General features: G+C 39.7%; 1 pseudogene; it reads right to left on the bottom strand.

Moving 5' to 3' along the window:
* Positions 1–1322: 1322 nt before the first annotated feature.
* Positions 1323–1562, bottom strand: LOC142852851 (U6 snRNA-associated Sm-like protein LSm7 pseudogene; annotated as a pseudogene).
* Between the last annotated feature and the right edge of the window lie 10437 nt (positions 1563–11999).

The following is an 11999-nucleotide window of genomic DNA, read 5'->3' as shown; positions in this document are numbered from 1 at the left end:
TAAGTAAGTGATTTCCACCCACCGTCTAGACACAGAGCACTTGAAGTTCTGAGTAGTTCTACTGTTATACATTTGCAAACAGCATTGGAGAAGATAAAGAGAAACATGTGGCTTACATGAAAGTTAAAGTCTGAATCCCATTTTTTGCTGTGAATATTTTTTTTAAAAAAATAATAATCAGTTTTGTAAAACTGTCACACCGAAACAGGAAAATTCTGAAGTTCTAAATAAAAATTATAAACTACTCCAAGTGGTAACTTGGTAAAATGACTGAAAAATTCCAGAATTAGGAAATCTCTTTTTCATATACTTGTGCTAACAAAAATTCATATGTAGCTTTATTTTAAAGGCTTAAAGTTTAGCAGATCATTTTCAGCATTAAAAAAATCATGAAAATTTCTGCTTATCCATGACAAAATGTTCCAGCATGTACTTGGTTTTTCAATGTGATTTTTCTTACCCTCTACATTTCTTCCTTAATCTCTTCTTACATGTTGAAGAAAAGTAAATGAAAATGTATCTGTGTGATGAATCCATTAATTTGTTGAGAGAAAACTGTTCTAATTTTTCTTCTGTTGTTGTGATAAGACACCATCTCAAGCAACTTAGGGGAGGAAATGGTTTATTCTGATATAGGTTACAGTTCTTAGTTAAAATAAGTCAGGGCAGGAACTCAAGCAGAAACCTAAAGGGCTGGTTGCTATTTTACATGGAGTTACATCTAAGCAGGGAGCTCACAAAGAAATATAACAGGGGCCATTATGTTGCAGCTTAGTAGCTGGCTTGATTTTGTTCTCTCAGCAAGCTTTCTAGTACTGCCCAGGACCACTTGCCCAGGGAATGGTGCCATCAACAGTGAGCTAGGCCCTCCTATATCAAATAACAATCATGACAATCTCCCACAGACAGGTAAGGGTGATCTGAGAATGTTCTCAGCAGAGAATCCCTTCTCAGGTAACATATGCCATGGCAAGGTGATAATTAAGCTAACCAGGACAAATTGTTTTGGTGGAGTTAAGTTATGTTGCATTAGTCTGTCCTTAAAATAGCCAAAGGATTTTCTCACCCATGAATACTTAAGGGTCACTCTTTGATACCATTTTGCTAAAATTTTAAGTTAGATAATATCACCCTAGACAATCAAGGTAGGTTTCCTGCTTTTTTATAAAGAGCATAAGTGATGTTTTTATTTTTTATTTCTTGCTCAAGTTGGCAATTTTATTAAAAAAAAAACAAAACAAAATAGAAAAACATAAACCAAAACACCAAACGGAAGCTCACACAGGAAGAGAGGGCCCCAGGGTGAGGCTGCCCTCCGCCTGCTAAGCATCTTGCTGCTGCACGAATGGGTTGGGGATGGCCTCCATGCCATCCTGTGGGCAGAAAAGCACCACCAAGGTGCCGCGGCACACCATGAGCCTCAGCTGCCCTGTATCCTCGTCAAACCCTTTCAGGATCCCGCTGGCTTCCCGGCCACCCTGGAACTTCACTTGGATGGTCTTGTCAATGTACTTAGACAAGTCCAAGATGCTTTCTTTCTTCTTTATCTCTTTGTCTGCCATCTTGCCGCAGCGTGCTGCTCTGCGCAGGCCTGGTGTTTTTATTTTTAAAGACTTCTTTTATTTTCTGAGATTGTGATATAATTACAATACCCTCTAGTTTACCTCTTCCCTCCAAACTTTTCTTATAACCCTCCTTCCTGTCTTCCAAATTTGTGGCACCCTTTTTTCATTAAATTATAGAACAGGTGGCAATGTTCCTTGTGAGAAACTCTTTTATTATTTTCACTTAAATATGGTAACTACTGATATTTTCTTATTTGATGTCAGGTTGTATAATAAGTAAACAGGAAAAACCACACAAATATTTGAACTAACACATTCTTCATAAAATAGGGCAGAGCACTCATGTCCATTGTATCATCATTTTTGCAATTGGTGAGTCACTAGCAGTGATAGAGTGGAATGACAACCAAGATGTGTATGTGTACGTGTGTGTGTGTGTGTGTGTGTGTGTGTTGCACAAATAAATATAACCTGCTTTGTTAGATTTTGCTCTTTGTGTGTGTTTCATGGCCTCTAACAAGCTCTACTGGCCAACCAACAAAGAGGATCATGCCTGGGAGTGGCTGTCTCTTCTCCCAGCAGTCATTAGTTTTCTGTAGTTCTTTGTCTAGGGCTGGTAATTAGAATTGCAAGCTAATACACCTTTAGATATTGTAGTTTTTATTCGTTGATTGACTCAGTGATAGCTTTACTGTGAGCTCCTTTGCAGAGAGAGAGAGGTCCTTGCTTCTCTTAATTTGTACATGGGATTAACATGTGCAATTAATGATCTAATGTGTCATTAGATGATTTGATTTCTATCAAACTATGTGGATCAATTGACAAGGTAAAGAACTTATTAATTGGTGATTTGGAAGAATGATATTAACTTTAGTTAAGAGGACTTTGGGGACCTTGTAGATTTTTATGGCATTTTTAAAAATGCTGCTGCAGTGGGCAATCAGAAAGTAACCTTGACCATAGGACGAGTACCAGCGAATGTTCAAGTGAGACAACTTAGGTTGAACAAGGATCAATGGAAAGAAGTACTTATGGTTATTTTTGTTTTTGTTTTCAGACAGGGTCTCACTATGTAGCCTTGTTTTGCCTAGGCTCATATCACACTCACAGTGATTTCCCCTCCTACTTCTTCCACCCAAGTGCTGGAATTAAAGTCACAAATCTCCAAACATGGCTGACTAAATCTTTTGGTAGTTGAATGAGAATGCCTCCCATAAGGTCATATGTATTACTACTTGGTCTCGTTGGGTGGAACTGTTTTTGAAGAATTAGGAGGTATGGCCTTGCTAGAAGAGTGTGTAAGAAGGGTGGGCTTTGCAGTTTCAAGACTACTATTATTCCAAGTAAGTTTCTCTCTGCCTCCTACTTACAGATCAAGATGTAAGTGTCAGCTGGTCCTTTGACCCTGCCTTTGAAAGAGTAAAATCCAATGAAATGCTCTAACCTCTGAGAGAGTAAGTCTAGTTAAATGCTTTCTTTTATAAGTTGCCTTGGTCATGGTGTTTTATCATAGCAATAGAAAAGTAACTAAGATAATAGTTTGTATCAATGAGTGAGCCATTGCTGTAATAGACCTGACCATGTGATTGAATGTAGAAGACTTTGAGGTTTGGGGACTAGGAATGTAGCTGAACACTGTAAGCAGAACCGAGAGCTATGCAGGCTATGGAGGCTCAGCTCAGGAGGTTCCTGAGAAAAATTTTTGCAGCTTGGTTAGGGACAAGTATTGTGACAGTTTGGAAAATAATGTGCTTCCTTCTGCCCTTGTCCTATGAATTTCTCGAGGCTAAATTGAAAACCAATATAATAATTTATTTGGTGAAAGAGATTTCAAGACAACTTAATCTGACTCTAATTACATGGCTATTAGTCTTATGCAGACTATAAATAAAAGAGGAAGTAGAGCAAAAATAAATAAAAAATGTACAGTCTGAAAGAAAAAAAAAAACCAGGGAATTTAATACGGAAGTCAAGACTTGTGCTGAAAGAGTTTAGGAGGTCAGGGCAAGGTCTGATATGCACTGGGATAAAGGTAACTTGAGGGCAAAACGTCACCCCAGCTCAGTTGATAAATTGTGAAAAGAAAAGACAAAAAGACTTTCCTATTTCTAACAAACAATAAACCAAAACTGCTGCAAATGTGACTTAAGGCAGTCAGGATTCACCTTGTATTGGAACTGTGGTCTACATGGTTCTTGCTTTAGCGTCACATAGACCACACAAATAATGGGTTGTGGAATCACTGTCTGTGGTTAAAGAGAGCCACTGAAGCCGGGACGTGGCAGGTGAAGCCATGAATGGAGGCCCTGAGAGGTCAACCAGTGAAGCTGTGAAAATGAAGCTTGGATTCTGATCGGAGAGCTCAAGACATTAGATGAGCCAAAGCTGTGTGCTATCTGCCTTGGAGAATTGGTTCCACTCAAGAACTGGAACCAGCTTGGAAAAGAGATGTATATTGCAGTAAAAGCTGTGAAGAAAAGAGCCATATAAGCTCTTTGAATTCAGAAATAAGCCTAAGCATTTGGAGTTTGTCATGCTGGGTTTTAGTCTTGCTTTAGTCTAGGATTTCACCACTACGCCCAATTCCTCCCTTTTGGAATGATAATGTGTATTTGGAGGCTGCTCGTTTGTTTTCTGGTCACCCAGACTTCTGAAATAATCACACAAAAATATGTATTAATTGTAACACTGTTTAGCCAATAGCTTAACTGTATTTCTAGCTAGCTCTTATATCTTGAATTAACCCATTTCTACTAATCTGTGTATCACCAAGTGGCTGTGGTTTACAGGCAAGGTTCTGGCTCATGTGTCTCCAGTGGTGGCTACATAGCTTCTCACTCACTCTGCCTACTCTCTCCTCCTATATCTGCTTAAAACTCCTACCTTGCCCTGTTCTGAAAAGCCACTGGCCAAAATTTATTCAATAACCAATAAAAGCAAAACATAGACAGAAGAACTTCCCACACCAATAATGTATATTCTGTGCCATTTTATGTCAAAAGTATGTAATTTACTTTATGATTGTAGGGAGTTGCAAATAAGAAGCTACCTTGATTCTCAGAGAGCCTTTGAACTTTAGATTTAAAAAAAATTATTGTGAATGTAAAAGACTATGGGTATTTTTAAAGTTGTACAGAACACATTTTGCATTATGATATAATCAGGAGTATATAGGGGCCAAGGAGTGTAATATGGTGGTTTAAATGAAACTGCTTCTCTATACATTTATATGTTTCAATACTTTGTCCTCCAATGGCTGGAACGGCATGGGAAGGATTAGGAAGTGTGGCCTTGCTAGAAGAGAGGTGTTTCATGGGCATAAACTCTGAGGATTCAAAAGACTTATGCCATCTTCAGTAGGACTCTCTCTCGGGCTCTTACTTGAAGATCAAGATGTGAACTACAGTAGCAAAATTATAGTTATGGAATAGCAATAAAAATAATTTTATGGTCATCACAACATGTGGAACTCTATTAAAGAATCACAGCCTTAAAAAAGTTGGGGACCACTGTATTAGTTGTCTTGATCATGGTGTTTTGTCATAGCAATAGAAAAGTGACAAATATAGATGCACTCTAAAATAAAATGTCAACTGAAGAAGGACACTTAAAAGAAATCTCACACTAGCTCAGAATTGGAGTATAATTGAGGGTTATTTATTTAGGGATAGACTCACAGATCACAATCCTCTGCTGGAACAGGTAACAGCAATCGAATTCTGCAGCCAGAAAAGAGGCCAGATGTGTGCTTTACATCAGCATATATAGTATAAGAGGCCACACCCAAGTGGGCAGGTAACTTAAAGGCTACTGAAGGTGGGAATCCCTACAGCAGTCAATTAAGCATGGTAGAACAGAATTGTAATAACTGAAACTTGAGGCTAAAGGATAAGGATCATAAATTTAAGGCCACGTTGGAAAACATAATGAGTCCAAGGTCATCTTAAAATACATATCAAAATTCTATTTTTACTTAACAGAGAGCTTTAGCCCCATGATAGCATATTTGACTAGTGTGTGCATTACTGTGCTTCATCTTCAGTAACACACATCCCCACACCTCTCTCTCTCCTTCTCTCTCTCTCCTTCTCTCTCTCTCTCTCTCTCTCTCTCTCTCTCTCTCTCTCTCTCTCTCTCTCTCACACACACACACACACACACACACACACACACACACACACACAGAGAGAGAGAGAGAGAGAGAGAGAGAGAGAGAGAGAGAGAGATAAGGGCATGTGGTTTCTTTCTTTAAAGATATTGTATTTTACCCCTCTCATTAAGTCCTTCCCCACTTTATATAAGTTGGCTATTAGGAATGGACTGATTTCTTGGCACTCATTCAGTGTCCTATAACCTAAGGTGATAATGTGCTCTACGTTTTGTCCTGATAATGTCCCTGTGCCCTGCATCTAACTGTCACAGTCTCTACACTTTTTGAGTCTCTGGCTCTATTATTTTGGTTTCTGAAGGAATAAGAATTACAAGTAAACTCAGTCACACACATAAATGATGCCCAATTCTGTGTACTGTTTTCTTCTTTCTCTAGAAACTTCACCTACACTTTACTCTGACTTATTTCATAATGCCACAAGCACCACTTCAATTTCCACCTGTGTCTTTTCTTTCTTATTTAATTCTCTCAACCTTTCTTCATGTCTTGGTTAATCTCCATCATTCTGCCTCTTTCTGTGACTTCATCTCAATGTGACAGTGAAAGTGATTGGGATGTATGTCTAGTCACTCTATCCTGGTCTTTGTAATAAGCAAGTAACTAATGGAAACACTTAGCCAGTTCCACCAAGATTTCTCATCTTTAAGATGAGAGAGATAATAAGGTGATATATATATCAGCTTATTTCTTCTATAATTTGTATGGATCCATATACATTTCTATTCCTTCTTTCTTTCTTGTCATTTTATGTATTCATTTCCTGGAAGCTCTAATCTCCAAATCTTCCTCTTGAAATAATGAATTTGGTTCAACTATTCAAGAATAATTTTTATTCCAATTCTTTAAAAGGATTCTTGAGAAAACTGGGGATTGTGTGACACCCAACTAATTTATGGTTCCTATGAGGGTTAGCTGAATCTCTTGTTATGAATTTCCGAATGTTCCAGTGAAGCCTTTTGTTGATAGACATGCCTGCTCCAATATCCACTCAGAATGCATTGTCAGCCTTATATGCAACTAAGGTACTCCATTGGAGAATTTTAAAACACCCCGAATTTAGCTCTGGAAGTGCAACTTAATACAGATTGCAGTCTGTGATGCAAGCTGTCGCCAGGAAGGAATAAACAACTTCATTCCGTCAAGTAACGACGCGAAGAAATAAAAGTTATAAATGCCTTTGTCAGCCTCATCAAAAAAACATCACATTTGTCTTTCTGAGCACAAGGAAACTCCAAAATTAGAGCTCAACCTGTGAATAAGTGTGTTTTCTTGTATGGAGGAGAAGAGTAATGAGTAGGAGATGACGATATTTCTTTGGCAAGTAGTAGTTTGTGAAGACAAACAAGATTGGGCTACAAAGACATCATTTATAACACCTGCTGGAAATGTAGCTTAAAATTTTACCTGTTTTTCTTCTCTATGCTTTTCATTTTTTTTTCTTTTTGAGGAAGGATCTTGGAATACATATGTTAAGACTATGATGGAACTTTCTACTAATTACTTAGTATTTCTGAGAAAAGATACTCTTTGAATCTTTGGAAAAGAACTACTCAAAGCAACTAAAACAAACGTATTTCATCAAGACTTCCTACCAATCATTTCCTCTCTGATGTTATATAAAGCAATAGAATGCAGTAGGAAGATTTACATTATATTAGTTCTATTCATATGTAAATAGTACAAAGTTCTCTAGAATGTAAACAAAATGTAATTGTTGGTTTGAAATGTGTACCTGTGGCTGGCCTCCACCAGTGGACCTGAGGAGTACCTTGCAATACTGATGAGGTATGTGGTACTATGATTGCTTTATGGATTGCTAGAGATAAAATCCAGGACTTCATGTATATTAGGCAAGGACTCTGCATACTTTTATTTAGATAACATTTTTTCATTTATTTTACATACCAACCACTTTCCCCTCTCTCCTCCACTCTCTTCTCTTTTCTGTCTATCCTGCTCTCCATCCACTCCTTCTTCATCTCCATTAAAAAAGAGACAGACCTTTCATGAGCTTGAACAAAGCATGTCACATCAAGTTGAGGAAGGACTGAGCTCCTCCCTTTAAGTCCAAGTGCGCCCAGGTAATCCGAACAGGTCCTGTTCTCACTGGTAGAAACCTTATCAAGATACCAAGCCACACAATTGTCACCCACATTCAGAGGGTTTCATGCAGGCTTGCTGACTATTGGTCCCATGTCCATGAACACCCACTAGCTCAGGTCAGCTGTCTGTAGGTTTCCGCACCATGATCACCCCAGGACTGCTATAATCCTCCCTCTTTTTCTTCCTCAAGACTCTTAGAGCTAAGCACAGTGCTTCTTTGTGGATCTCTGCCTCTGATTCCATTAGTTACTAGATGAAATATCTCTTATGGCAATTAGAAAAGTTGTTGACAGAGGTTTCTGTTCCACCCAATCCCACAGCCATTCAGTCTTAAAGAAACACAGAAAGACTTTCATTAATTATAAACTAGTTCGGCCTAGTAGCTCAGGATCTTCTTATTAACTACTTCTTAAATCTTACAGTAACCCATAATTCCTGTCTCTGTTAGCCACGTGGCTTGGTCCCTTTTATCAATGAGGCATTCTCATCTTGCTTATTCTGTGTCTGGGTAACAACTGCAGACTGTATCTTTCCTCTTGCCAGAATTCTGTTCTCGTCACCCAGCCTCTACTTCCTTCCTGGCTACTGGCCAATCAGCATTTTATTAAGACAATACAAGACCATTGCCCCACAATAGGAAGTCACCAATCTGCTTATAGTAGATGACCAGTTCAGTCACTCTCTCTACCATTGCTAGGAGTCTTAGGTGGGGTCATTTTTGTGGGTTTTTGGGGGGTTTCCCTGGCACCAACTTCCTCCCTAACACAAAAATATATCCCCATCAAGATATCTCTTTTGTTACTTTCCCCCTCCATTCTGCCTCCAATCCCCCTCCTGCACCCAGCCCACCCAACCTTCTCCCCCAGTTCCTGTCTTTCCATGCCCCAAACCCACATCCCAGTTTATCCAGGAGATCTGTAGTTGGAGGCTCTTCATTCATTCCAGGCTGCCCAGATTCGAAATAATCACTCAAAAACTATATTATTTAAATCACTGCTTAATTAATCACTTAAGCATATTTCGGGCTTACTATTGACTCATTTCCACTAATCTGTGTATTGCTATGAGGCTGTGGCTTATGGGTAAAGTTCCAGTGTCTGTCTCTGGTGGTGCTACATGGCATCTACTTGACTCCACCTGCTTTCTCCCAGCATTCAGTTTAGTTCTCCCTGCCTAGCTCTACTCTGCCCTGTCACACAAGGCAGCTTCTTTATTCAATCACCAATAAAAGCAACACATACACAGAATAACCTCCCACCGCAGAGATCTTTTCTGCTTCCCTTTCCCTTTGGGGCCCTTCTTGTTATCTGTATTTTGAATACATCAAAGCCCACACCTGTAATCCTAGCACTTAAGAGGCAGAGAAAAGCACTTCTATGCTTTCCAGGTGTTGAGTTAGGGTTTCTAATACTATAATGAAACATCATTAACAAAAGCACATCTGGGAGGCAAGGGTTTATTTAACTTAACACATTCACATTACTGTTCATCACTGAAGGAAGTCAGGACAAGAACTCAAATAGGGCAGGATCCTGAAGGCATGAGTGGATGCAGAAGTCATGGAGGGGTGCTGCTTACTAGTTTGCTTCGTTTGACTTGCTCATGAGGTTTCTTAGTCTGTAACTTGGTGGTGCGAGACAATTGTCTGTATTCTGTCAATCATGTTTTGAATAAATGCAGATTGGCCAGGCAGGAAGTATAGGCGTGTCAACCAGATAGGAAGTAGAGGCAGGGCGATGAGAACAGAATTCTGCGAAGGAGGAAACCCATTCCTCCCACTCCTGCCCAGACCACCAAAGAAGTAGGATATGACATACACCACCAAAAAGGGTACCGAGCCATGTGGCTAGCATAGATAAGAATAATGGCTTAATATAAATGATAAGAGCTAATGAGAAGACTGAGCTAATGGACCAATCAGTTTTATAACTTATGGAGATCTCTGTGTGATTTTTCATTGGGACCTTGCTGGCTGTGGGGTACCGGGCAGGACAGAAACCACAAACAGCGGGCCCTGCATGTTACAACTTGGCCCCTCCATTTGATTTCAGCTGCTGTTGAAATTGGATCATTAACAACATTTTGATCCTATTGTGGCCAGTAGCCATGATTTTGGAGTCATGGATGAATCACCTCTTGTTCTGGAGCAAAGGATTGAAGTAGGTTTTGGCCTTAGGGTATGGCATTCTACTGTAGCAATTTTCACATCCAGGAGCAGCACCTCCTGCTGAGGAAAAACATGAACAACCAACAGTAATCTCAGTTGTGACAAGCTCTCAAGAAATACTGTTGTGTGATAAAAGTCCACAGACTACTTTAGTGCTAGACTGGGCTTAAATGCATGTACCACATTCGTGGCTACTTATGTGGGTTCTTGGGATCCTAATCTAATTCTTTTTGCTTGCATCAGAAAGATATCCAATGAGCTCCATAATGAGAAAGGCCATAAGTGCATGCAATAAGGAGGTCACTCCAATCAAAGCAAAAAGATATGCAGGCTCCTTGAGCCATAATTGAACAGCATCTAGAATGCTGAGGATATTAGCGTCTGCTGTTTAAAGCCAGACTCCTGTAGCATTTCATGACACAGTCTGAACAGGTGAATACAATAAACTCACTCTAACTCTGAGACCCGTGTTGTTGGAGAACAGACTCAGACTGCTGCCTTGGCACCAGCAAAGGACTTAGTCACAGGTTTACAAGTTCGGCTGACCATCAGACAGCTCTAAGCAGAGACTGCTTTCCCTTTAACTTGCACCTCTGCACGAACTACTTCTCCATGTGACTGATGTGTCGCCATTCATCCTGTCACCTAAGCAAGAGGGTGAGAATTGCTCTTTCCTTATACATCAGATGTTTGCTCTCTTGTAAGACCCTTGTAGGCAAAAATCCATCTCTGTACCTATTTATCTCTAGAATGAGATTCAAGGCCTGGCAGTTCATAGACACTAGAAAGTGACTAAATGAGTAATTGGGACAGTGTCATTGTTCACGGCGACCTTTGTGCCAGCCATACTGACTCAGAGGCCTGTTTCTGATGGTGAATGGAAGCAAATGACGGAAGAAGGAAGCTCATTCCTAGCAGTGACTGTTGTTTTTGTCTGAACTCACTTCAGGAAGGTTCAAATTCCATCAGTCTTTTAACTCGAACTTCCAAATGTATACATTTGTCTCTGGATTTCAGATTTGATTAAAATGTCCCCCGTAGCCTCCTGTATTTGAAGACATAGTCTCAGGTGGGTAGCTCTGTTCGGATATGTTGTGAAGCCTTTCAGAGTTAGAGCTTTGCTGGAGTAATTGCATCACTTGGTTGGCTTTGACATTGATCCACTTTCAGTTCCCTATAAGAGTCAGAGACCCACTTGTTTATATACTCACAAATCCCATAAAACACAAACCAGAAGTCATATGTAGATAATATATGTAGTCCCATGCAGGCCCTGCCCTTGCTGTTTTAGTCTCTGTGAGTTCATATGAGCTTTGCCCATATTTATTCAGAGGGTCTTGTCTTTTTTTGGTGTCCTCTATCCCCTCTGGCTTTTACATTCCTTGTGCCTCCTCTTCTGTAGAGTTCCCTGAGCTCTGGGCAATGGATTTGATAGAGACATCCCATTTAGGGCTGAGTGTTCTAAAGTATCTCTGGATATTGTCTGGTTGTGGGTCTCTGTATTTGTTCCCATCCATAGCAGAAGGAAGCTTCTCTGATGATGACTAAATAAAGCACTTATCTATGAGTACATAGAATCATTTGGAGTCAATTTAGCCATGATGGATTCTTACTCCTTTGAAGTCTTAAGACCAAGCAAACACCTTCCTCCATAAGTTGCTTTTGGTCATGGCATTTTAGCACAATGAAACAGTAATCAAATCTGGCTTCTAGTATTATATCTGTTTTTTGAATTTTCTAATATATTTGGATTTCTCCAGGCTAAACCTTAGTCCCTTTAGCAGTGTTATGGAGTTCTAATGGTAGCTTTATCAGTTTTTCATAACCTGTAAGGAAATTACCAGTTTAGCACTGCTGTACAAGACTATGATCATTACCAGGAAAACACAGACACTAATCCTCCTTGAGGTAGAGGGCATGTGGGTCTATACGTGTAATAGCCCACCCTGCCCTGGCTGTCTAGGAACTAGGTATGTAGACCAGATTGGCTTGG

Source organism: Microtus pennsylvanicus, chromosome 6 (assembly GCF_037038515.1).
Source record: "Microtus pennsylvanicus isolate mMicPen1 chromosome 6, mMicPen1.hap1, whole genome shotgun sequence".
In the NCBI taxonomy this organism is placed as follows: Eukaryota; Metazoa; Chordata; class Mammalia; order Rodentia; family Cricetidae; genus Microtus; species Microtus pennsylvanicus.
The sequence above is the reverse complement of the archived record's forward strand: the minus strand, read 5'-3'. Positions and strand labels throughout refer to the sequence as shown.